Genomic DNA, 27,822 nt, shown 5'->3' with positions numbered 1-27,822 from the left:
ACACACACTCACACACCATCCCCAAGCCTCTGGGTAAGTTGATGCTGCCACATGTATGCGTGTGGCCTTGCAGACTCCGTGGACTACTGGGTGCGGGAGGACATGCAGGGCAGCTTGATGAACCCTGACACCAGCACTCCTGCCTGAGTGCTGAGCATGTGTCCCCATCTGTGTTGGGGAAGCAGCAGGCGAAGGGCACTTCAGGCCGCTTCAGAGCACAGCTGCCTGACTTTGCTCTCACATCTGGTAGCCCACACCTTCCCTGACAGAATCACCAGGTGACTTCTGAACTTTCCACAGAGCACCAGGAATGGGGAAAGAGGTTACAGAAGATGCAGAGGTGCCATAACCCCCCTCTTCACGGGCGGCTGCCCAGCCTTTCAATGCCTGGCAGGTCCCTGCATATGACAGGGACTCCTGACCTGTGTTCCCTACGGCCTGAATGACAAGCTCTGACGAGGTGGGTAATGACTAAGCCCAGAGAAGGGCACCGGGCAAATCTACAAAGGCAAAGGCAGATAGTGCGGTGACGGCGTTCAGTTCACTGCAGCGGTCATCTACTTCCCACTCAGAAGACAACCTTCCTTTCCTTCCCTCCTCCCCCACCCAAGCAGAACACCCAGAGTCACATCCCACGGAGCTGTGCAAGCTACCCCAAAGGAACCAAGGGGCGTGCGGTTAAACGCCCCATTTCCGTGCCAGTCTTTTTAAAGTAATGAAAAGAAAATCACTTGGGCCCAAGTCAGAAATGTTAGGATTCTCCCACATATACACTTTATTTCCGAAGTAAATTACTGAAATTTAATTCCACTTTGTTTCTCAGATAAAGCCTGGGGTGAGGGATGGGGAGGTTGTGCATCTTAGAAGAAGTCATGCTGCAGAGACTGAGATGCAGGGGAAGAGAAGAGAGTAAAAAGGGAGATGTGCTGCAACTACACCAGATCTCATGTGCCACATCCTCACAAGGCAGGAGCTATGTGAGCAAAGACAGAGTACTGACCCTCAACTTCAGTGGGGATCACGACCCCAACAGGGGTCACATACCGGAGATTTACATTATGATCCATAACAGCAAAATTACAGTTCTGAAGCATCAGTGAAGTGACTTTACGGTGGGGGGAGGGGTGTCACCAACACTAGAAAGGTCGAGAATGACTGCTCAAGTTCAAGACAGCAATAGCAGGTGACCCTCCGGCCCCACACTGCTCTCCCTCCAAGCTACTGCTTGTCCTGGTGGGGGGGGGGGCACTGACATACAGGAGAATCCCTGCCATTAGGACTATTGGCGGGCATTCCCGTGAGGAAAGTCTGTTACTGTCTGAGTACGGCAGTCATCTAGCAATGACAGCTACAGGAGGGGCACTAGCTTCGAAAACAACCAGACTACAATTCTTCATGGATGCTAAGGGCACGGTGCCCTGCACTGTGGCCATGGAACACGGAATCTTACTCTTGATCAATCTGCACTGAAGCATTTTGAAGGGAAAGGCACGATGGTAAAGCAACCGGGGCAAAATGTAAACAGTGAGATCTAACATACACACAGCAAGACTACAGGCAGCAGGGACTCACACGAGTGCTGCTCCGGCAGCTCCTCCTAAATAGGAAAATTTGCCAAGATACCCCGCCCCCCCCCTATAGCTCCCCTGGCAGCCCCAGCAGACGGTTACAGCAGGACCCCCTCTCCAATGCACCCGAAACCAAGACAGCAAAAGACGCTGACAGGCAAAGAGGCATGAAAGAGACATCAGGCAGGTCACACGTCGCCGACAAGCACCTGGAGGCAGACAGACTGCCATCCTGGGCTTTCCCCAGCACTGACACATGCTCTTGGCACATGGAAATAGAGGCGGCTTTACGGAAAGGGGCCAGGAAGCAGCTAACCAGAGCTTCTGCTCTGCCTGGCCTCCTCCCTCTCCTCGCTGCTATGTAATCAGAATCCTCTTTCCAAAAGGTCTCTGGCATCGGGTCCCTTCCTCTTTATCTGGCCCAGGCCTTTGTCATGCTACATCTGAATTTATTTATTTGGTTTTTCCAGCTAGGTTTCTCTGTGTACCCTTGGCTGTCCTAGAATTAAGTCTGTGGACCAGGCTGGCCTCAGACAAAAACTCAGTTTTGTCACTGGAGCGCTGGGATTAAAGACATGTGCCACCATCATCAGATTACATTTGAACTATTACTAACTGCTGGGGGTGGGCAAACTCATCCAACCTCCAAGTAAACAATGTTTTTTACATATTTAAATGATTGAGGGGGCCAGGCATGATGGCCTTTAATCTCAGCCCTTGGGAGGCAAAGGAAGGAGGTTCTCTGAGTTTGAGGCCAGCCTGGTGTACAGTGTAATTCCAGGACAGCCACGGCTACGCAGAGAGAAACCCTGGGGAGGGGCCGGGGGGGGGGGAGGAGATTGAGGGGAATCAAGATTCATTCTATAATAGATGAACATTACATGAAATTCATATTTCATAAATTACAGCTTCCTGGCCTCTAGCCACACCCATCTGCCCTGCATTATCTTCAGCGCCTTTCACAATATTCCTGGAAGGCTCCTAAGTATGGGCAAAGCCATTACCATAATGGGACCCTCACAAGATTGGGCCTGTTAACGCTCCCTTGTGGAAGTGGGGGGATTCCCAGCAGCACGTGATCGGGCCCCAGCTGTGTGTGGTGGGAAAACAGTGCAGCACAGAAGTGGAAGGCTGACTGGGGTGAGGCAGGACTTCACGGATACAGCTTTGGGGAGGCCATCGGCCCTACTGAGATGGAACTTTACAGTGATGCAACTGTTTTGGGATGAGCGATATTCCTACAAGCCCAGCGTATTCTCAAGACGAACATACAGGACGTTTCTTTGGTCGGTAGTTGTCTCCCTGGAGAGTCAAAGTCTGCCAGGAAAAGTCACAGAGGCAGACCTGAAAGTGCTCACTCCCCAAGCCCCTTCAGAAAGTGTGCCGACCCCTTCCACAACAGTCCTGCTCCCTCATCTCTCCTGCCCTATTACCTGACTTCCAACATGACTGGGCGCACCCCACCTCCATGAACTCACTGTCTGTAAAGTGTGCTGAGGCATACCCAGGCCCTCGGAACAGACTGGCTCCGTGTGCTTGCTTGTGGCTCTTCTCGTCTTTTAGAATGCCCACTGGCCTGCCTTTCAAGGCTCTGGGAAGAATTCCTGGATCCCTCTACCCAGCCTCCACAGCACCCTACTTTTACCCTCATCACAGCCACAGTACGAGGGAATCATCTATTTGTGTGTCTGTCTCCCCGGCTACACCAAGATTCCAGGGAGAGGAATGCATCTTAGCTCCAGGCACCCAGGCAGAGCCTAGCACAGTGGTTCAGGCTCACGGGTACTGAGCTCAGCTCTCAGGAAGCAGGGCTGCCCCTCACTGCCTAGGATGTCCTGGGCTTGCCCTCGGTGCTAAGGTACCTCTTACATTATGTACCCTCTCCTCTGTGCTACATGGTTACATAGTCTTATACTGGAACACAGTCAGCCTACCAGGGCCAACACCCTTAAAATTGTCCTCTTCCCAGAAACTATCATTGCTAATTGCTCCTGGGCTAGGGGCGTAGGATTTACATCCACCTCCCCTCACTATGCTGGCATTTGGTCTGGCTTGATCTTACATGGAGCTTGTGCACACTGTCATAACTGCTGGGAGTTCATAAGGCTGCTGCCTCCTGAGTCTGGAGAGCACTGTTTCCCTGTATTCATCACAGCCTCCGGCTCTCATACTCTTCCCACACCTTCTATAGCCATGATCCCTGCGCCTTAGGAAAAGGGGGTGCAACACAGATACTCTTGATGGGGAGAATACAAAGTTAGGAGGGTAGGTGGGAAGAGAAGGCGATACAGATATGGGAGGAGTTGGGGTAGGGTGAACATGGTCAGAACATTATACAAAATTCTTAAAAAACAAATTTTTTAAAAAGTGTGAAAAAGGCTGTAACTATTAAGTGAGCGACTGCTTATATAAAAAATATCAAAGATTTAAAAGGAAAATCAAAATACCCTCTTGTCACCTAATCAATCTTCTCAATGGCTTATACGATGCATATGAACCACGCCTCCTGTGTAGGGCAGGGGTCAGTGTGGAGCAGGTCCAAACTCATGTCCTAAGTGTCCTTAGACACATCCTGGGGTTTCTGTGTCCTCACCTGTGCAGCTCAGATGGCACAGACCTGGCCACGCATGTAACACTTAACAAGCACTGGCCACACACCTGACTCTTGGAGGGTTATAGCTATAATCATCCTTGTTTCCCCCAAATCAATGGCCCGTAGCATCTTTGCATTTACACACATTCACACATATACTTGCACACTCACACCCACACATACACGTACACTCACTCACACACATATATACACACTCACACATACACACACCCACACATACACTTGCACATATATTCACACTCCTCACACATACACTCACACATATATACACACTCATGCATACACACACACACACACACACACACTCACACACACACACACACTGACACATACACACACAGTCTATGTCAGTCTCATATCTTCTGAAGCAGGTAGACACAAGTGCAGAGACAACATATATCTCCAAGAGCCGCCCTTGCCCTTAAAACCCAGGATGGTGAATCAGGTCAAGAGGTGTGATCAATAAGTTAATGAATACATCATTTCAGGAAGTTTAAAAGATTACTAGTAGGAGAGGGAATGCTGAGCAGCAGGGAACGAGGATCAGAGAGCAAGCAAGGTGGGAGGCAATGAGAAGGGAGCAGGGTTGAGTCAACCTTGGGTGGGACGGCAAGGGAGGGGGTCCAGCGACTGGTGAGCTCCTCCTTGCAGCCGGCTACTGCTCAAGCAAGCTTCCTTTCCTAGCTCACCGCACAGTCTGAACACACGCATGCTGCCCAGGGCGGTTCCCTACCCGAAAGGAAACCCCAGAGCCTCAGGCCTGCACTCCAACTTCCAGGAGCACAGGGCAAGAAGGCCACTATGTGCTCACCTTGTGCCTGGTGGAATTCTGCCTGCCTGTAACTATGAAGCGGGCCTGTCAGGCATGCTGTCTAATAGATGCTGATAAGGAAACTGAGCCCAGAGAGGTTAGGGAACACACATGAGGTCCTACTCCATCCAGTCTAGTTCCAGAACCCACACTTTTAGCTACCACATAATCTGGTGCTTCTACTCTTGAGTTCAAATCACTATGTATCAGCTTAGAGAGCTCAGGCAAGTGAGTCACCTCGCCTCATCAGGCCTTCACACTCCCAACCTATTCAGTGGGTATCATATCCCTACATATACTTAACATGAAGGGCACTTCTAAATAGGCACCAGGAGATGCGATCCCTTTCCAACCCACTCTTAACACTTTCAGCCAAGTCCCTCGGACTCCTTTACTATGGGAGACCTATCTACGCCCCCTGATTGCCCTGCCTGTTGCATATGCTCAAGTTAGAGCCTGCAAGAGCTTGCCAAAATAACCTGGAAACAAAGAGAAAAGGCAGGCGACTGTACGGGGAGCGCATGAGCACAGTCGGAGAAGATGGCACAGACAACTTCTGGCGTCTTGATGATGAATAGTGCATGAGCACAAGCTGGGCCAGCCAGCCCCTGCCAGCACAGCATACACCCTGACTGACAGCCCATGACGGCACCTAGCTCTACCACACCAGCAAGCCAAGGTGCCGGGGCCAGGGAAGCCACAAAGGCCAAGACCAGCGGCCTCTGCGCCCCTGCGGCTGCATATGGAACAGTGGGATAAAGAGAGAAAGGCAGGCAAAAGTGACAGGCAAGCCGGGGAGGTGGCCACACTGTAACCCCAGGCCTCCGGAAGCTGGGTTCAAGGCCAGCCTGGCCACATAGCAAGACCCTGTTTCAAAAGCCAAAACCAAAACAAAAAAGATAAGGCAGTCATTGGTACCAGTGGTGGAAGATCAGAATGCTGGAAGGTCAGAGACAGACAAAAAATTGCCATATTCCTACTACAGAAAGAATTACGGCACAAAAGTCCTTTACTGTGATGAGTCTACTTAAGCCAAGAAGTATAGACAGGAACTTTGTCATTGGAGGGGGCACATTTTAAGGCCGAGAGCACTTCTCTGGGATCGCTGGTCAGTGAAAACTCTTCCTAACAGGTGCAGCAAACATGGTCACCAACTGACACCAAGTCATTCCACGAGGAGCAGAGAGGCTGGAAGACACTTGGCTTGCTTCCAGGATGTACAAGCAATGTCCACTGCAACGGGCCTGAAGTGACCCAAAGGTCTTAGCAAACAGAGGATCAAAACGCACGCAAACCTGGGTCTCACTGAGCACACTCAGCAGTAAGAGTGTCCAAGTAGGCCTTTGTCCACATCAGCCTCCAAATATAGCAAGTGACCTCAAAAGAACAAAAACGTGGAGGGCCAAAGGCTCCACCCAGGCTCTGTGATCACGGCAGGGGCAGTGTCGCAGAGAGGCGCCCTGGCAGAACTAAACACGGTTCTAAACCCCAAAGTGACCATGAGGGGGCCCTTGGGACCAGGAATGTCAGAACACCTGGGAGAGGGTGTGGCCGGCAACATGTCCTCCAGGAAGGCCTGCACTGTCATTAGACTACCTGTCGCTCTTCTTGGCAAGCAGAGGCTGGACAAGGACAAGAGCACCAGCCAAGAGATCGCCAGTGGTGATGGGCCCAATGGCAGTCTCCAGGAAGGGGAGGTGGCCCGGCCCTTCCTGCAACCAAGGTCCTGGGGGAAGAGCTACAAAACAACCTGACCCTGCCGGCAAAATACAAACATCCCAGCCACAGCCACAGGGGGCAGGTGAAGTCTGGAACGCCTCACTGTAACGTGCCAAGAGACCAAGCAACCCAGCCTGCCTTGGAGGGTACTGTGCTGCGGCAGAGTTCGCTTGGTCACCATTCCAAGTTCAGGGCTCCTGGCCAATTAAATCACGTTATCACTATACCGCATGGCTTACTGCTTTTGTGCTGCCCCATACAAATATGGAAACTTAAAACAAAATTTTAAAAAACCGTATCAAATGTGAGTGTGTCACCACCAGAAGCCCTTAGGGAATTTCCCTTCTGCTCTTTGTTCTCTGGCTCCCTGGAGTGTAACAAAGGCCAGGAGCACTCCTTTTGTACCTTCTCCACCACACAGCAGTCAGTGAATCCCGACGCTTTTGACTCAGTTTACCACCATCTATTTCCTCCTCAACCCCTCTTCCTTTACATCCTTAATAGTTCATCTTGTATGATGATAATTATAGGCTCAGCTTACGTAAGTTACTGGGTTTATGGATATGACCTTTCTGGAACAGCAAGCATCCTTTCTGTAAAATGGGGCAAGGAGGAAATGGCGTGTGTACATGAAGCAGTCGCCCCAGAGTATGGTCACTCTGGTAACTAGGAAATATGGTGGCTGCTGTCCTATCACTGACCATTGGGCACACTTGTTCAGAGGCAAACACTAAAGGCATAAAGTTGACCGCCACCCCCACCCCCCCACCTCTGTAAGACTGGTCCTGAGAACAGCCTATCTGTTCTGGAAACAGCCTGACAGAATTCAAGTCTCTAGTTAAATACTTCCTTTTTCCACTTTCACAGGGAAATAAATGAGTTCAACTGGTCCAGGCCTAACTGGGTAAAAGGCTCCACTCTGAATGCTCACTTGCCAATTAATTGTACACAGCGCGGTGGGTTCCCTAGACGACCTCTTATCCATAAAGAAACTAAGGCAGGGTCAACCGATTTGGGCTTGAGCCTTGGGAATGACAAACCGACACCACAGCCAGTGAGATGGCTCAGTGGATAAAAGTGCTTGTTGCACAAACCTGACCACTGGAGTGGAGCCAGCCAACTGCCAACTCTTACCTTTATTTGTGTGTACACACACACACACACACACACACGACACCACTAACCACTATATACATACACACGAAGTAACAGAAAATATAATCACTGAAAAATTTCAGGAGAAAGAAAAACTCATGTGAGTCCAAATAGAGGAAGAAAACGATATGAATAGGGCTTACTCAACATCTCCTGCTCTGATCTGCCCTTTGAGAAATATGCTAGGGACTATGTCGGTCCTCCAATTGCTCCAGAATGGAACACTTAAGAAAAACCTGGCCAGACACAGTGGGACACAATTAATCCCAACACCTTTATTTGGGAAGCAGAGGCAGGAGGATCTTTTGAGTTCAAGGCCAACCTTGTCTACAATAACCAGTTTCAGGCCCAGAATAACATAGTGAGACCCTGTCACAAAGAAAATAAGTAAGTTAGGGGGCTGGAGAGATGGCTTAGTGATTAAGAACACCTCCTGCTCTTCCAAAGGTCCTGAGTTCAAGTCCCAGCAACCACATGGTGGCTCACAACCATCTATAATGTAATCTAATGCCCTCTTCTGACCTGCAGGTATACATGCAGACAGAACACTGTATACATAATAATAAATAAATCTTTTTTTAAAAAAGGAAAAGAAAATAATTAAATAAATAACTAAATCTGATGCTAGCTAACTCATCTGCCCAGTGGCATTTCCGTCAAGGGACTGTAGAGGGAAGGGAAAAGTGTGGTTACGGTTCTTAAAAGACACAGGAGAGTCTATGAGGGCACAGGCGCAGCGCCAAAGGCCTGAGGCCACCATCCTCCCAATCGAAAGAGGGATGGTACAGCCTGCTCCCAACCCTGTAGTGAGAGCTTTGGTTTCTTTAAAAACCCAGTTATGTTATGTGAATATGGTTTTGCTTTAATCCCAGGTTGTGGGATAAGAGGCTGTTTGACAGCAGGTGATTATGATTTGCCTCCTCCGGGAGACTCTGGAGAGGGTATAAATGGGGGAGCCCTGAGAGGGCCTGTGGCAGCAGCTGCTGCCCCTGTTGTTGCATTTGCTATTGCTGGATTTCTGTTTTGCTGGACCGCTGGAGATTCTGACAATGAAGACTGGACCGTCTCAAGGAGCGCTACATCCCTAGCAGCAGGAAGTAGCCTACAGAGGCAGAGGTCTACAACCTTCCCCCTCTAGCCTTTCTCTCCTACTTAGTGTCCAGGAGTTGGAAGGGATCAGGGAGAAAAGGGTTTGAACGGAGGTAGAGATATAAGAACCCAAATAAAAAAGCTTTTAAAAATGTGTCAACACTAGCCACGCTGGCTGCACCCAGGCAGGCTTAGGACTCTGCAGAGAACTCAAGACAGAGTCTGCAGTCAGTGTCTGCCACCATGATCACCTGACCTCTTATTAGGACTGTTATTAGCCTCAAAGCTCCTGCAGGCTTCTCTCTCTACCTCTCCCTTTCCCATTCCAGAACCCTGAAACCCCCAATCACAGAGCCACTAGAGGAAGGGGGAGCAGAGGGGAGGTACTCCTCCCCTCTCCCTCTTCTCCCAGGACTCCAGAGGCAGAGGCAAGAAAGAGAGGGCAGGTTGGGCCAAACAAAGTAGAACTCTGTCAGTTTAAACGGGGGTTCAAGTGGGCTACCAAGGACCAGCCCACAGCCCTGTGTTATTTATTTTAAAGCTGTAAGGAAAAGTCCGTAGCAGTGACTGGTTCCCCAAAATGAGTCTTTTGTTACATAGACAATGTGACAGCACCTGCAGACCCTCCCAGTGCCGAAAGCCCCCCCCCCTGCTGGCCATCACCCCCTCTCCTCAACTTCACAGCCAGTCTCAACCAGAGCGAGACACTATAGAGGGAAGACGCAAAAACTCTGCTCTCACAGAGGCTCCCGCTGCTCAGCAGAAACCTCGATCCTCGCCTCCTTCGAGGAGGTAAAGGCTGCAGTCCTCCTTCTCCCGTCTTTATTCTGAGGGCCCCTTCCTTTCCTTTCTTAAGATGTAGCAGTCCCCTGTCCTCTTGGGCAATTCTAAGCAGCCAATGAGGAAAAAGTTCATCCAATAGCAGGGTTGGAGAGCACGGCTTTCCTGCCTTCAGCGGTCACCTCTGTGTGCCTTCAGACACACAAACCACCTGAAGAAAACAGATGATGACGCATGGCTGAGCCTTCGCCAGCACTGCAATGCCATTCTGCCCAACGGTGCAGCCAAGCACCTAGGTGTGTGACATCCACCCCACCCCACCCAATCCCACGGCATCAGAGGACTCTGATCAATGGAGCCAAAGACTGACAAGTGGGTTGACTGGAAAGGGAGGGAAAGTCCGGTCGATGAATTTAGGTAAATTTCCAAACAATGCCCTCCCCGCCAGTTCCCACATGACTCCCATAATGTGCTGTATTATCTGTGAAAGCTAAACTCCAAAAAAGAAGCAGGTGTCCAACTTCCCAGCTAAAGCAGGAAAAAAAAAAAAAGCAGCTGCCTTACAAAACCCAAGTAGACCTGAACACAAAAGCCAGGTCTCAGGGCTGGAGAGATGGCTTAATGGTTAAGAGCAACTGGCTGCTCTTCCAGAGAACTCGTGTTCAATTCCCAGCAACCACATCACAGCTCACAACTGCCTTTAACTCCAGTTCCAGGGGATCTGACACCCTCACAAACACATACAAACCGGCAGAACACCAATCTACCTAAAATAAAAATAAATAAATAATTTTCCTGGCTCGGTGGCGCACACCTATGATCCTAGCACTCAGGAAGGCAGAGGCAGGCAAATCTCTGCGAGCTCAAGGCCAGCGTGGTCTACTAAGCAAGTCCAGGACAACCAGGACTACACAGAGAAGTCCTATCTCAAACAAACAAACCTGAGCATTAGCCAGGTGGGCAAGGTGGTGCATGCCTAAAGGTAGGAGCATCTCTGTGAGTTCAAGGCCAGCCTGGTCTACAGAGGAAGTTCCAGTAAAGCCAGGAGGACCACTCAATGAAACCCTGTCTCGAAAGACAAAAAACAAAACCAAATAGCAAAAGCACTAAGGGTAGGCTATAGGTCTGAGTAGCACTTCTGCCACCCTTAAACTATTTCCATTCTCTCTGGTCCTCATTGTCCTGTCCGGTTTTATAAAGTATGTCACACCCTCCAGGTATAAATGGTTTTTTCAGTTATGGTTATCATTATTTTTTTTCTGAAGTAATGACTGTCTCACTGGCAGTGAGAAGAGATAACTGTCAAGACTCCCAAATCTACCCACTAATCACCGACCGAGAGACATGGGGCTGGGACCGTGCCTGCCAGAAGACCTTAAGTCTGACCCCAGCCTTGCCTTCAGCCAAAGCTTTCTGTCTCCTCCTTGCCATGGGAGCTCATAGATGACCATAGTTTGTCATCTATGAAACAGGAGTCAAACCTAGAAAAATCTTTTTGTTGTTGTTGGGTTTTTTGTTTTGGTTTGGTTTTTTGTTTGTTTTTTGAGACAGGGTTTCTCTGTGTAGCCTTGGCTGTCCTGGACTCACTTTGTAGACCAGTCTGGCCTCGAACTCACAGCAATCTGCCTGCCTCTGCCTCCCAAGTGCTGGGATTAAAGGCGTGTGCCACCACGCCCGGCTGAAAAACTTATACACAGCTATGAAGAGTAAACGGATGATGTGCACCTAGCACAGGCACTGATGAGCAGTCAAAGAGTGGTGCCACTGCTCACCAGCACTCAGGAAGGTACAGTGGCCTGCCTGCCAGAAACCTTTCAGCACCTGAAAACAAGAGGGGTGGGGACAGGTGTTTCCCTCCAAAGGTATCAATGGAAGGATCAAAGAATTTGTACTCAGAGCCAATCACAATGCTTCTGTTTCTTCATCTATACATTAGGGGTTGGGAGTGTGGCTCAGTGGTAGAGCACTTGCCAGGCTAAGAAAGGCCCAAGCACCTGCCTCCAAAGAGGACCAAGCAGGAAGAAAAAGAAGCTCACTTCTTTAAAAAAAAAAAAAAGCAGTAATTGAAGCCAGAGTCTGGCTTCTGTAAAAAACGTCACACCCAATATCACACAACATAAACAAACCAATGATGGGTCTTACTTTTCCAAGTACATTAGCGCTGATAGCCTTTTAATCTGCGATTACAACCAGTTGCATAAAGGGAGGAGGCAAACGTGGGCTCCTTGCCGAGCCCAGAGCAGAGTCCACGAAAGCTAAGCGGCTACTCCTGCCTGCCAGTCCAGCGTCAGCCATCCTGGCCTCCTCTCAGACGACATTGCCTGGAAACATGAAGTGGTGACTCTAGTTCCACTGGGGCATGTCAATCTGAGGCGTAAAACCCTCACCTACAGGCGTAATCAACAGATCAAAGAAAGGGTGTCGTCGTTGTCGTCGTCGGCCGTGTCCCCCCCGCCCGCCAGCCTACTGGGAGTTGGAAGCTAGGATCTCTTCTGGCGCACACACCATCCTTTCATGCACAGCACTCATCTGGAGGGATGGCTCAGCTGTTTAAAAGCCCGTGCTGCTGCTCTCCCAGGGACCTGAAGTTCAGCTACCAGCACCCATGTCAGGCATCTCACAGCCACTGTTAACTCCAGAGCTCAAGAGGACCTGATACACTCTTCTGGCCTCCAAGGGCACCTGCACACAGGTGGCACACACACCAGACACTCATGCACATACCTGTAAAATAAAAAAATAAATCTGTAAAATGCAACACGCTGCTGGGTGTAGTGGGTCACACCTGCAATCTCTGTGGTCAGGAAGCAGAGGCAGGAGGAGACTCAGGAGCTCGACTGCCACAAAGCAGGATCAGGTAGGTCCTCCTTGTCTGTATAGAAGTTCAAGGCTAGGGGCTGGAGAGATGGCTCAGTGGTTAAGAGAGCCGCCTGCTCTTCCAAAGGTCCTGAGTTCAATTCCCAGCAACCACATGGTGATTCACAACCAGCTGTAATGTGATCTGGTGCCCTCTTCTGGCCTGCAGGTGTACATGCAGGCAGAACACTGTATACATAATGATGGATAAATAAATCTAAGAGGAGGAGGAGGAAGAGGAGGAGGAAGAGGAGGAGGAGGAGGAGGAGGAGGAGGAGGAGGAGGAAGAAGAAGAAGAAGAAGAAGAAGAAGAAGAAGAAGAAGAAGAAGAAGAAGAAGAAGAAAAGACGTTCAAGGCTACCCCAAACTATACAAGACCCTATCTCAAAACGAAACAAAAGAAAGAAAAAAAATGAGCCAGCCTGGGTTACTTAGCAACTTAAGGCCAGGCAGGCAGTGATGGCACACACCTTTAATCTCAGCACTTGGGAGGCAGAGGCAGTCAGATCTTTTTTTTTTTTTTTTTTGAGACAGGGTTTCTCTGTGTAGCCCTGGCTGTCCTGGACTCACTTTGTAGACCAGGCTGGCCTCAAACTCACAGGGATCCACCTGCCTCTGCCTCCAGAGTGCTGGGAGCAGTCAGATCTTTATGAGTTCAAATACAGCCAGAGCTACACAGAGAAACTCTGTCTTGAAAAACCAAAACCAAACCAATAACAAGAAAATACACAAGACAGATGGAAAAAAAAAACCTCAATTTTCCTTGTTTAATTTCTCCCAATCCAGAAGTATTTCGCTGACAACCTCCTACTAAAATGTCTGGAAACCAGGAAGTGGGAAAAAGAGGGCGAAGCTGATCTCCCAGTTGGGGGATGGGGACGAAGAGCGGGTATGAGGCCCAACTCCATACCCACCCAGGTCTTCAATCAAGGAGGGAGGAAAAGTCTTTTTTTTTTTTAACTGAACACCTACTATGTGCTTGGCCCTGTGCTCAGCACTTTCCCGGCATTATTTCCAAGGCCATTTTCTCTCCCACACCTAGAAACCACACAATACAAACATCCTGGTGGAGCAAAAACCCCAACCAGCTGGCAGTCAAGTCTTAGACTTTTCAAACACTAGTGCTGTGCTAAACACAGAAAAGCTGAGGAACCAGGCCCAAGTTCTAGACGATTCTTTGCAGGACCGACCAAACTGCCTCAGCTATAATTCTGAAAAATCAACACGTGCTAGTTAGTACACCACTAAAAGCCAGCTTAAGACTTTTGCAACCTCAAGAATAAGAAAAGCTCACTGGAGGGCTAAAATAACTGACTTGAGTGCATGTGGCAATCAAACATGGAATTTATGATATCCTCTTCAAGGCCCCTGGGAGAAGTGCTCACAGAAGGCGGGCCACGAGGAACAGCATCCTTTGTGACCCGGTCATGAGTGAACTTACTCTGATGGCAGCAGCAATCTGTAAGATGTCTTTCTCATCATAAAATCTCACTCTCTCTCCCCGTCAGCCTAAATGACTGTGTACGTGCAGCCAAATGGGGCCCAAACACACACGAATGTCTTGGTTATTTAAGTGCTATTCTCCCCATCCACGGCACACTTTAAGTAAACAACAACAACAACAACAAAAACCACTATCTGTATGATCTCCATTGCTCTGCATTAATCCGTGTCCCAGAAGCCATAATTAATGCCTGACTTAAACACCAAAATCAAAGCAATACGGATGCGGTGTGTGTTCTTGGAAATAACTTTGTCTCCAGAGTAAAATTAGCCAAGATACAAGGCTGACCCACGCCCCCTATTGCGCTGAGGCGCCTCAAGGACCCCTTCTTCCCAGCAACAATTGTGAAAGAGCTGACGATGCCAGCCAAGCAGAGACGCCAGAAACCTGCAATCGGCCATCACGCCGGCTGTCTGAGAATACCAGACAAGCCCATATCTGAGTAGGGCTCTCCAAGGTTATTCTTAAGCTTGGGATGTCTTATGTGCCACTTGGGAGCTCCAACAGTGTTGTCAATTGGTAAGGCAGTTAGGGAGGGGGGCGGCACTGAGATAAGAGGCCTCGGTGGCTGCCTGTACCCCCATTCAGTCTACCAGCAGACGGAAATGTCAAGAGTTCTCTCATGGCCACCTGCCATAACGACTTCAGCAACCTACACACTGCGCCTGCTGGGCTCCAGACTAGGGAAATGGGGAGCGCAGTCCTACTCCCTAGACTGGGTCTTCGCCCCTACAAAGCCTCCTTGGGCACACCCAGTCCAAACCGCTCAGTCCCGCTCCTACTAGCGAGATGGTTCTTTTAAGTTCTCCTAGGGCGCGACCTGACCTAGCACCCGACTACTGGAGGTCAGGAACCCGGACACGGGCCCGGCAGCGCGGGAAGCTCTGAGAGGCTTCCTCACCGGAGCCGCAGCTCCACCAGCACTCCGGGCGCACGCGTTCGCCAGAGGGAGGCGCCGGGCACAGGGCGGACCGGGACCCCGGGGCAACGCGAGCGGGACTTCTCCATCGACGCATCGGGGTGCCGGGGCCATCCGCGCTAGAGCCGCCGACCCCCGGCACACCGAGGTGCAGCGTGGGTGGGATGTAGCTGCTCACGGGGAGCGCCGCGCTCACCTCTGCTTCATGCTGCTGTGTTCTCGTGGCCCGCGGGGCCACCCAGCCGCGCGCCCGGACACGCAGCCGCAGCCCCCGCGCGCTAGCCCGCAGCGTCCGGCGCAGCAGCAGCGGCGGCAGCAGCAACAGCAGCAGCAACAGCGGCGGTGGCGGCAGGAGCGGCGCCGCCGGGGCGGGGCCAATACTTGGGAAGGCGGGGGCTGCGGCCTTCCAGGCTGGACCACGGACCCCAAAAGGGGCGGGCGTGAGCAGTGCTCCCGCAGCTCGCTCATGCCTCTTGTTCTCAAAGACCTGGTTGCCATCTCCAGGATAGGTCCTATTAAAATCTCACAGGTCACAAGTAGAAAGTAAAGGAATGCAAAGCTGCCACTCCCTCTTTTTTGGTCTCTCTCTTTCCCCCCCCTCTGCACGGACCATATGGTATATTCCTGAAAGCCCAACAGGGTAGGCGAGGAAAGCGGTGATTGGCTGGGAATCTTGGAAGGGGCAAGAAGCTGCACAAAACGGCCAACGGGATAACGCCGGGGGCATAGCGAAGCCGGCCAGAGACGAGACGGGAATACACCCTTAAAGGGGACTTGTTTGTTGCTCTCAGAAGCCGCCAGAAAACAAGGCTGGAATTTTTGTCCTGATCTCATCCAGATAAGACAAAGTAGAGAAGTCTTGGGTTTTAGGGAGAAAGGCCCTAGAAACCTTCTGAGAATTGAATCTAGGTATCTATCTGACTTTGTGTGGGTAACGCCAGCTCTCTACCTCAGGTTCCTTTTCAACCCGGTGAGGATGTTAGACCACATTTGATCTCTAGAAAACCTTTTTTCTTATTTCCTCATCCCTTTCTCGAGATTGCTAATCTCTTCAATTCCGGGCATTAAAAAAAAGTTTTTGGTTGAAAGTCGGTAGACCTACTAACACCACATTTTTACAGATATTACCGTATATAGTCTCTTATTGCTGGAAGGCAGATTGAACAGTCTTTGGAGGCCGTTTCATATTCCAAGGAAGAGCATTCTTCCTATCCGGGTGTGTAGACCGTCCCTGCCTCCTAGAGTCGGTGCTTCCAGAATCACTTAATTCTCTACTTGTCCGCTGGACTGTGCTGGATTCCGGCCTTCAGCAACAAATCTCACGGGCTGATGACCCCGGGGCCCTGCTGAAGAATTTGTTCCTGGCTGAAGCCTGTAGCACACAATTTTTCTGGCTCCCTGCACTGACAGTCACCCTCCGTGTCTAGCTGAAAGCCTGCAAACATTCCTGGAGGCCGAGTCCGCTCCTTTTTACTCCAGAGAAGCAAGGGCCAGCACAGACTAATTTCACTCTATTTACAATTTTCAAACGTACTAGTGGGCGTGGGATGGGGTGATGTGGGGGTGCTGGGGCACATGTGAAGGGCAGAGGGCAGCTTTTAGGAATCTGTTCTCTCCTTCTGCCGTGGGTTCTGGGGATCAAACTCACAGGCCCCTCCAGTTCGTTTCAGAATTTTTCAGCCTGCACCCCAAACTGTTAACTACTCAGGATGCCTTTCCTGAGAGTTCATCTTGCTGCTAGACAACGCATCTTCCAACTGTTGTCCAAAGACAGCCAGAAAATCCAGTTCTGCTCTGCGGCCTTCCTGGATGGCCTTCCTGGATGCACTAACCGTACCTACTGGCATGTAGGAACGCCCATTTCTCCCCTGTGGCCCCACGACCCCTCTGCCCCAGATGTGACCCCTCTCTCCCCCTCATATCCAGCAGCTGCTGCCGCTTGTGTTTATTAACTATTATGGTTTAGATAAGTAGTGTCCTTCACAAAGGCTCATGTATTTGATGCTCGGTCCCCAGCTGGCATGCTATTTTGGGAGGTGCTGGAAACTTTAGGAGGTGGGGCCTGACTGGCTCAAGCAGGTCATTAGGAGCCAGGCCTTGGAGTTAGCTTGTCCCTGGCCTCTTCCTGTCTTTCTGCTTCCTATGCACCGTGAGGTGCACACGTTCCTCTTGCCATGGTGTTCTGCAGGGGCTCCAAGTCAACAGAGCCAGGAACCAAAGACGGAAGTCATGAATTAAAAGAATTCCTCCCTTAAACGGTCTATGTCGGGTATTTTTGTCATAACTGTGAAGAGGCTGACTAAACGTAGTGTGTCTTACGTGCTGGGTGCTGTTGGGAAAGGTTTGTGTGCGCCACTTCGTTCCAGCTTCACATCAATGCTACAAAGTGCGTTGTTCCTATTCTGTTATTCCTCCTGAGAGAAAGGGGAAAAAAGTGTGGAAAAACTAACTTGCACAAGGCACAGAGAGGCCTGACTCTAGTGACCACCCTGGAAGCCTCAGCTGCAGCACCACACTGTGTGGGGTAGGGGTAGGGGTTTGGTTTGGTTTGGTTTGTTGCCACAAGCCAGGGTTATTTGGGAAAAGGGACGATCAGGATCAAATAAGGATGACCATTATCAGACTGGCCTGTATGGAACTTTATAGGGCATTTTCTTGAGTAATGAATGATTGGTACAGGAGGGCCCAGCCAACTGTGGGCGGTGTCACCCCTGGGGAGGTGGTCCTGCGGTGTGTAAGAAAGCAGGCTGGGAAACATGGGGGAGTAGCTGGTAAGCAGGTCTCCCTCACGGCCTCTGTGTCAGCTTCTGCCCTGACTTTCCTTGGCGGTGGATCACAACTATAAGCTGAAGTAAACATTTTCCTCGCGTTGCTTTTGGTCATAGTGTCTTATCACAGCAACCGAAAGTAAACTAAGACAAACGTTGTCTCTTATTTTTCATAAATCTACTTCTTTCCAATAAAAGATGATGCCAGGGCTGAGGGGGGTGGGGCGCTGTGGAAGAGGGAATGCTTAGCTTACTTGAAACCCCAGGTTTGACCGCCCAGCAAGAGAAGGAAGGGGAGAGAAAGGAAAGCAAGGGTGGGACGAAGGAGAGATAACTTCATAACTTAGGTTTCTCTGCTTGTAATATCATTTGAACCTCAAAGCAAGACTGCGTGCTACCGGGTGGGCGGTGACACACGCCTTTGATCCCAGCACTCGGGAGGCAGAGGCAGGTGGATCGCTGTGAGTTGGAGGCCAATCTGGTCTACAGAGCCAGCTCCAGGACAGCCATACTATGCAGAGAAACCCTGTCTCGAAAAATAAAAGCACAAACAAATAAACAAGACCGTGTGGAGCACTGACAGAAGTTTGTCTACACGAGGAAGGACACTACAGCTCACAAAGCTAGGAAGGCTGCCAAATAATGGTTCCTGTACTTGGGAGGCAGAAGCAGGAGAATTGCAAGTTCCAGCCCAGCCTGATGTACATTCTGAGATCCTGCCTGAGGAAAAAGCAGGGCTTTGGGCTGTACTCAGTGGCAGAGTCATTACAGACCGTACACTCTGCCTTGGGTTCCATCCTGAGACCGCCAAAAAAAAAAAAGGAGCCTGGTTTCCCAAAGTGTACCTTCTGTCCACTGCAATCTCCCACTCCCTCACAATCCTTTTATAACATGTAACAACTAGGCAACAATTGTAAGCAACGAGGAAAGAAATACACAATAGCAAAGTGCGCGGGCTGCAAGGTTCAGCGGCTGTGGCATTAGGCGTGCTTAGGGTGAGCTTCTGTCTCAGCCGTGTTGGCACCATCAGTAGCAGAGGAAAAGTGTTCCTGCCACCTGCATGCTCAGAGCTGGGATGGGTTCTAGGCGCATGAGGAAGAGCAGGGTGCATTGCCTCGGAACCACATGCTTAGTGAAATATCCAGCCCCGCTGGCAGTTCGAATACAACCCTGGGGGCGGGAGAGATGGCTCAGTGGTTAAGAGCACTGTCTGCTTTTCCAGAGGTCCTGAGTTCAATTCCCAGCAACCACATGGTGGCTCACAATCATCTATAATGTGATCTAATGCCCTCTTCTGGCATGCAGGTGTACACGAAGATAGAGTACTTACATATATAAAACAAATCTTTTTAAAAAAAAACAAAACAAAACCCTGAAAATACAGGTTGAGCTAATTATTTCATCTTTGTTTTGGTTTTTTGTTTATTTTGTTTGTTGGTTTGGGAGGGGGGGTTGAGACAGGGTTTTTCTGTGTAGCCTTAGCTGTCCTGGACTCGCTTTGTAAACCAGTCTGGCCTCGAACTCACAGAGATCTGCCTGCCTCTGCCTTTCATGTGCTGGGATTAAAAGCATGCACCACCATGCCCGACCCACCTTTTACTTTTTAATTCCCAACTCGCAAGTTTTTTAACCCTGACAGCAGAAAGGAAATTAAAATACAACTTGACAAAAATCACACGTCTATGTCTGCATCCAATTCTCACAGTACAATAACCCCCAATGCTGAGAAAGGGCTCCTCAAGCTCACCAGCCCGCGTATGCTTTGTAGTAGTCAAGAGTTCTGTACAACAGTGGTGGGTGTGACCAAGATGGGACTGTGCAGTAGCAAGCAGTGGTCGCCAAAGCCACTGTGCAGTCTAGAGCTGCCACCTCACCCTCCACTGCAGAATCCTAGAATCCCATTAGCCTCCCAGAAACACTTCCCCAAAGCCAGCTCCAGCAGGTTCTGGCAGCTTTTTTTGTTTTCCTGGGCTTACGTCTTTGTTTTTATTTTAGTGGTGCTGAGGCTAGAACCAAGGGTTTGAGCTGCATGCATCCTCAGCCCTTCACGTGCAGTTGCATGTCAGAACATTGTTTTATAGCTGAGTATGGGCGTGGGCTCATAGATACACACGTGCCTGGTCCTCACATCCATACAGACTAAGTACTAGGTACTTACAGACTAAGTACTAGGTACTTACAGAGACCACAAATAAACCCATCCTCATGAGGAGGGGGAGGACCGGTTAAGGGTTTCCAATTCTACTTGCTTAGGATAGTGTTCTTTAAATAAAAGCACTAAGGGTGGGAGAGATGGCACAGTGAGTACAGGCACAAGCCCTAAGGCCCCAACCCTCCTAAGTTCTCCTCTGACCTCCACAAGCGTGCCCACACACATACACAAAATAGCAAATAGAATAATAATACCAAGATGAACACGTTGCCTGTCTACCTCTTGGATAAGATCAAGTGTTAAAATCTAAGCACATTAGTAAAACATAAGTAGTGGCACAGATCCTTAATCTCAGCACTCAAAGGCTGAGGCAGGAGGGTCAGAGTCAAAGCTAGCCTAGGCCACCCAGTCTCAAAAAGAACAAAATTCAAGTTACAACAACAAAAACACATTAGGGGAGTTCCACGATGCCTGGGTGTGTGGCCCTGGTGGCTACTCTGCTCTCTTGGTTCGAACCCTGTGTCCTCCAGGCTCAGCAGGAACTCCCCCACAGTCTCAGCATGGGTTGCTGGTCGCTTTCCTATGCTACAATATCAGCAATCCTGTGACCCCCCGAGGAGGATCTGCGTGCAGAGGAAGCAGCAGGCCTGTGGGCCCTGCAATGGCCCCGGGAGTAGTGCTGGCCCGGTGGACCGCAGCTGTGGGAGAATGTCCAAGTGCTGCTGTGTGGGCAGCAGCGCCCCCTTCCTGCACTGCCATCTGGGACGGCAAGGAGGGTGGCCTTCCAAGAATTATTGACAAATTATGTGGTTCTCCTCTTCTCTGGGGCGAAGGGGGACGGGGGGGGGGGGGGGGGCGGGGCCTGATGGCCACCGGCCCATTGAGGCAAGAGGAACAGAAGACGAGGCCCAGGGCTTGGAAGGCTGTGAGCATGATGGAGATCAACCACTCCGGGAACCACTCCAGGAGCGAGTGCAACTTTAATCAGGGAGAACAAAGGCTATACAGCCCTTGGGGTGGGGGTGGGGCTTCCAGGATAGGTGAACATAATTGGTTGAAACCAGGCACTTTAAAGGTGCTTGTTTTGCATTTGGCAGCACGCTCCAATCATATGAATGGGAACACAGTACCTAATTATCCTATAGGGCAGGGAGGAGAGAGCTAGCAGGGAGCTGTGTCAAGGACCATGTATCAAATGTGGTTAGGGGCATCTATGCCTAAAGACCTTCTCCAGATGGAGTCAGGGAGAGAGCCTTGGGGTCCTTCCAACATAATTAACGAGATTCTTTGGTTATTGTGGGAGATTTGTAACTGAAGTGGGAAGGAACTCTGGTTCTTTAGCACATATGATCCTTTAAAACTGAACCCAAAGCTCAGAACACTTTTTAAAAAGGGATATTTTTTGTTGATGTTGTTATCATTATTACTGTTACCCCAAATTCCAGTAAAAAAAATGCATATTTAACTTAGGTAACTTTTTTCACCTGTTCATTTGACCTGACAATTAAAGGTGTTAAATCTTGTTGGCTAGGGATGGAGAGATGGCTCAATGGCACTTGTTACTCCTCCAGAGGTCCTGGGTTCATTGAGTTCTCAGCTCTCAGCACGAATGAGACAGTTCACAACAACCTGTAATTCCAGTTTTAGGAGATCCAACGCCCTCTTCTGGTCTCTATGGGCACTGCACCTACAGTGGTGCACATGCCTACATGCAGAAGAAGCAGTCATTCATACATACACACACACTTTGTGTGGGGGGACAATAAACCTTAATTTTTTTTCCAAAGACAATACAAAGGTATTGGAATTGTCGAGTGATCTGAAACAACATTGGAAAAGAACTTAAGGGTATAGTGTAATAACCTATCCAGCAGCACCCTGTCCCAGGATACCTTGCAGCACTCGGACACTGCAGTCGAGCAGATGGAAAGGTCTCAGCTGTTTTTTTGTTTTTTTCTGCAATTATCCTCCAGTTTGTCCATGCAGAGACCGTCCTTGGCCCTCATGAGAGAACTGCTTTCTCTCGTGAACTACGTCAATGACAAGGAGGCCTTCACAGCTGCCACCTCAAGTTCCAACATGGGCACACGGTACTGTACCTTATGCCTCAGATCTAATATGTGTGCTTTACCATTGTGGGGAAAAAAAATGCTAACACTCCCAAGGCAGAATCCCAAGGAGAGGTGCTGCTGAATGAAGGCGTGTTATCCTTGGCTCACTCACCAGAGACTTGCTTTGTATGAGGTTCTGAAGACTCCCAACAGGGACATTCTTCAGAGCTGTCACACTAGCCAGGAATGTGACCTACCGCAAGTGACCATCACACCCCACTAGCTCCGAGGCACTGGAAAGCATTCTTGGTTCAGCAGCGCCTTCCCATGTGGGTGACTGTGTTTATAATTAGGTAGGCAAGTTCCTCATCTAAAATGCTTTTGAGGTTGGGCAAAGTGACACACATGTTTAATCTCAGCCCTAAGGAGGCAGAGGCAGGTGGGTCTCTGTGAGTTCAAGACCAGCCAGGGCTTCAATCTGATATAAATCCTATTAAAATGCAGATTGGCTGGCCTGAATTTGTCCCTTTTATTTATTTTTTTAAGCATTTATTTATTTTTTCGTGGGGGGGAGGGGGCACAGGCCATAGTGCTCAAGTGGAGGTCAGAGGTCAGCTTGTGGGAGTCAGTTCTCCTCCCTCCACCATGTGGATTCTTGGAATTGTCATTAAGTCTGGTGACAAGCATCTTTTACCCACTGAGCCATCTCACTGGCCCTAACCTTATCCTTTGACACATTAAATTTGAACATAATGTGATTTCTTTTTTTCTTTTTTTTTAGTCACAAGGAGTTTGTTATGATAAATGTTTTTGTGGCATTTGACAGAACTCAGAATGATTTCTTTGACACAGGTTCAAATCTAAAAATAAAAATCAAATAAAACTAGGTCAGCCAGAAAAAGTCTCTATTAAAAAAAAAAAGTCAAACCACCAAAAGATACATTTTATATAATAACAAAAATATAAAAACGAAGTCAACTGGACCGAGAGACATGGCCCAGCGGCTAAGAGCACTTACTGCTACTCCCAAGTTAAGAGCACTGATTGCTCTTCCAGAGGACACTGGTTCGATTCCCAGCACCCACATGACAGCTCGCTACTCCATCTCTAAGTCCAGTTCTGGGCATTTAACAACTCTTCCAGCCTCAGCAGGAACCAAGCAAAGCACCCATACACAAAAAAATAAGTAAACAAATAAAAAGTGTTAAAAAAGACACCGATTGACAGAATGAAGGAGACAATTAGGTAATAGATGTGAGAAACTTCAGGGTGCCATATGTTCTTTCCTTCCACTGTTACACACTTAGAGTAGGTGTGATGAGAAGGTTAAAGAAAATTACCGAAAAATGATTTAAATGCCCTATAAATAATATGAACGAAGTATCTCACTATACCCTTCATCTTGCCTTGGCCTGATCCTTATATTTTGGAATATGCCTAGCTTTTGGCAGCTGAGCCATCTCTCCAGCCATAGTCTGTTTCTTAGTGTTGTACTGGTTCTCCTTGAGGTGGAAATGGTGCTTAGATTTCCTCTGAAATCACACGCCTACCTCATCACAATATTTATATCTTTATGTTGTAACTATCCTCCAAGACAGGAGAAGAAAGAACTTAGCATAATTGGTAAAAAATTCCTCGACTTATTAGATCACATTACAAGTCATCCAAGGATGCTAGGGCACCGGCACATTTCAAGCATCATTGTCAAGTTATACTCAGTGAGGTGTCCTCTGTGAGTCAGAACTGTCTCAGCTCTGGAGACATCTGCAGGATCAGGGGTTTCCCTGAGCGGATGTGTTTCTGAGGAAGAGAGCTGTTCCGGTGAGTACAGAAACATTTCTTTAAAAAAAAAAAAAGCCAAACATATTTTATTATTTTGTGTATATGAGTGTTTTGCCTGCATGTTTGTCTGTGCACCACATGTGTGCTTAGTGCCCCACTGAGGTCAAAAGAGGGTGCTTGACTCCCTGGAACTGGAGTTACACACGGTCGTGAGCTGCCATGTGGGTGCTGGGAGTTGAACCCACAACAAGTGCTCTTAACTGCTGAGCCAACTCTCCAGCCCCAAAATATTTATCTATCGTGTCTAGACAGACCCCGTAAGAAACTCAGTAACGAGCTGGGCGTGGTGGCGCACGCCTTTCATCCCAGCATTCGGGAGGCAGAGGTAGGCGATCGCTGTGAGTTCGAGGCCAGCCTGGTCTACAAAGTGAGTCCAGGACAGCCAAGGCTACACAGAGAAACCCTGTTTCGAAAAACAAAACAAAACAAAACAAAAAAAAAAAAGAAAAAGAGCCGGGCGTGGTGGTACACGCCTTTAATCCCAGCACTCGGGAGGCAGAGGCAGGCGGATCGTTGTGAGTTCGAGGCCAGTCTGGTCCACAGAGGGAGTTCCAAAACAGCTAGAGCTGTTACACAGAGAAGCCCTGTCACAAAAAATCATCAAACCAAAGCAAACAAAAGACACTTGAGGTTAGGTCCCATGAAATGGCTCAAGGCACTTCACTAAGCTTGATGACCTAAGTTCAAACTCCAGGCTCTATAAGGTGGAAAGAGAGAACTAATTATTTATTTATTTATTTATTTATTTATTTATTTATTGGTTTTTCAAGACAGGGTCTCTCTGTGTATCCTTGCCTGTCCTGGACTCCTTTTGTAGACCAGGCTGGCCTCGAACTCACAGAGATCCACCTGTCTCTGCCTCCTGAGTGCTGGGATTAAAGGCGTGCGCCACTGTCACTCAACTCAACAATTTAAAGCAACAACTTGAAAAATACTTTGGAGAAGAAAAGCAGTGGTCATACGAGCTGACGTTTTACCACGTGAGCTCAACAAGCTTCTGCCCCGTTGGTTGCTAACAGTACCCTACAGTGTTGCCATCAGTCCCCAGGCCTGCTGGGGCAGTAAGGTAAGAGGTAGCCAGAACCTCTCTGCCAGGATCTTCCTCTTGGATCTCCTTGCCAGTTTACCCCAGAGTGCTGTCCAAATATCTTCTGTGTGTGCTGAAACATGACACACGGACCTAGGATTTCACAAGGCCATGCACTTTTGACTCCTGAACTGGGACGTTTGTTGGCATTGGCTTCGTGCTGGATGTTTGTGGCTTTTGCCCACCCGGCATCCACCACACCCAGTAACGGGACCTGAATTCCGCAAGGTAGGCATTCAGCTCCGGGTCCTGCTGTCCTATCTGTGAGCTGGCAGCAGGTAGCCAGGCTTAAGGCACCCTGACCTTTCTCCCTAGAATTTGAGTGGGAAGCACAGAGCCATGGAAAAACGAGAAAGCGTTCTTCCAACCAAGAATATGCTGAGGGGGTGGGCAAGTTGTCTTCCTATTTGAATCCCCTTGGCTAGCTTAGGTACCCATCCTTCCTGACATCTGGGGAGTATGGGTCATGAAGCCAATTCCCAGCCTCGCTCCCTCACTTTTCTTACCCTTCCAAAAGTTAGCTTAAGCCTCTATCTCTGTTGTCTGCAACCCACTCCCAACAACTGCCCTCACCCCACTAACCTCCCTTATGTCACTGGCGCCTCTGTTTGCCCACAAGGTACTATAAGGTAATTGAGCTACAGAGACATTAATAGATTTTTCTCAAAGTCACACAACTGGTGAGTATCATGGTCAGAAGTTGAACCCAAATTTTGGTAGAAAGGCATGATGGGAGCGATGATTTGCCTTCCTATATTCTGTGTAAAAACCCCAGCCATGTTATTGTGTCAGAACTGCAAGGACTCCAGATGAGAAAACTGGGGTGAGCAATGCTGCCTTCTCTGAGTTCTCTAGGGCCACTGGAAGTGCTGACACACAAGTGCCTGCCTGGGGTGCGCACTGGTTAGTTTGGCTGCCCTACAAGTGCAAATTACACCCACATAGTGAAGGGAACAGAGTAACTGACACCTGATCTAGTCCAAAGATTGCTGCTTCTATATATATCCAGAGAGAATCTCAGGGTCTCTCTCACTGCCCAGCTCTCTCACAGCACACACACACACACACACACACACACACACACACACACACACCATATACAGATACAGTCACACACACATACAATACACATACACAATACACACACATGTTCACACATACCACACACACACACACACTACATATACAGATACAGTCACACACACATACAACACACATACACAATACACACACACACACTACATATACAGATACAGTCACACACACATATAATACACACACACACTACATATACAGATACAGTCACACACAAATACAACACACACATATAATACACACACACACTACATATACAGATACAGTCACACACACATACAATACACATACACAATACACACACATGTTCACACATATCACACACATTCACACACACCACACACACTACATACACACACACAATTACACATGCATACAATACAACACACACACACACTACATATACAGATACAGTCACACACACATACAATACACATACACAATACACACACATGTTCACACATACCACACACACATTCACACACACACCACACACACTACATACACACACACACACACAATTACACATGCATACAATACAACACACACACACACTACATATACATATACAGTCACTCACACATACAATACACATACACAATACACACACATGTTCACACATACCACACACACATTCACACACACACCACACACACTACATACACACACACACACACAATTACACATGCATACAATACAACACACACACACACACACACACACACACACATTCATGCTTGTGGAAGTCAAGCGACAATTCCAGGAGCTAGTTCTCCCCTGCCACCACATAGGTCCTGAGAATCATACTCTGGTTTTCAGGTTTAACAGCGAGAGCCTTTACCCAGCGAGTCCTCTCAATGGTCCCCACATCAAGCTTTAAAACCTGTTTCAAGCTGGGTGTGATGGCCCATGCCTTTGATCCCAGTACTCTGGAGGCAGAGGCAGGTGGATCTCTGTGAGTTCGAGACCAGCCTGGTCTACAAAGCCAGTCCAGGACAGCCAGGGCTACACATGGAAACCCTGTCTTGGAAAACCAAAACCAAAACCAACCAAACAAACAAAATCCGGGACATTTCTCAGTGTTTCCTCTATGGAATGTCTACCAAGAAATTCAGATGCCCTGAGGACGAAAGAACATGAGGCAGACATAAGTGTACACTCACAGAAGGAAGAGAGCCAGGGTATCCTTCCCTCTCTGGGATGATGAAAATGAGGTACAAACAGGGCAAGGTCAGCCAGAATCTAGTATGCATGGAAATGACACAAGGAAACCGGCTACTTTGCAGGAGAGATGGCTAGCTCCCTTTCTCCTCCTTTGTTGCCTTTTTTGTTACTTGTTTTTTTGTTTTGTTTTGTTTTTGTTTTTTGTGAGGTTTTCTTTGTTTGCTTGTTTGTTTTTTTGAGACAAGGTCTTACCATAGCCCAGGCTGGCCTTGAACTCACTATGCAGCTCACACTGTCTTGAACTCAAAGCAGCTGTCCTTTGGCTCCCCCAATGCTGGAGTAACATGTATGAGCCACCAACTACCTGGCTTTGGCTTCATTTTTTAATTTTTAATTTTTTAGTTTCTTGAGACAGGGTTTCTCTGTGTAGCCTTGACTGTCCTGGACTTGCTTTGTAGACCAGGCTGGCCGAGATCCAACTCCCTCTGCCTCCCGAGTGCTGGGATTAAAGTTGTGGGCTACCACAGCCCAGCTACTTTTATTTTTTGAAATATTGTCTCTGGCTGTAGCCCAGGCTTTCCCTATGTAGTGTCGCATTGCATCCCCTCCAACCTGTACCAGTGAAGAAAATACTTCAGAATAGATAGA

General features: G+C 48.8%; 1 protein-coding gene across 1 annotated transcript in view; it reads right to left on the bottom strand.

The window, feature by feature from the left end:
* The window catches only part of MICAL3 (microtubule associated monooxygenase, calponin and LIM domain containing 3), a 183,095-nt gene extending 167,726 nt beyond the window's left edge, over positions 1–15,369 (bottom strand). The window contains exon 1 of the mRNA XM_084766098.1: positions 15,212–15,369. The gene's annotated coding sequence lies outside the window, so the exon portion shown is untranslated. The remainder of the gene's footprint in view (positions 1–15,211) is intronic.
* Between the last annotated feature and the right edge of the window lie 12,453 nt (positions 15,370–27,822).

The sequence above is a fragment of the Acomys minous genome (assembly GCF_964271855.1).
Source record: "Acomys minous genome assembly, chromosome: 17".
Classification (NCBI taxonomy): Eukaryota; Metazoa; Chordata; class Mammalia; order Rodentia; family Muridae; genus Acomys; species Acomys minous.
The sequence above is the reverse complement of the archived record's forward strand: the minus strand, read 5'-3'. Positions and strand labels throughout refer to the sequence as shown.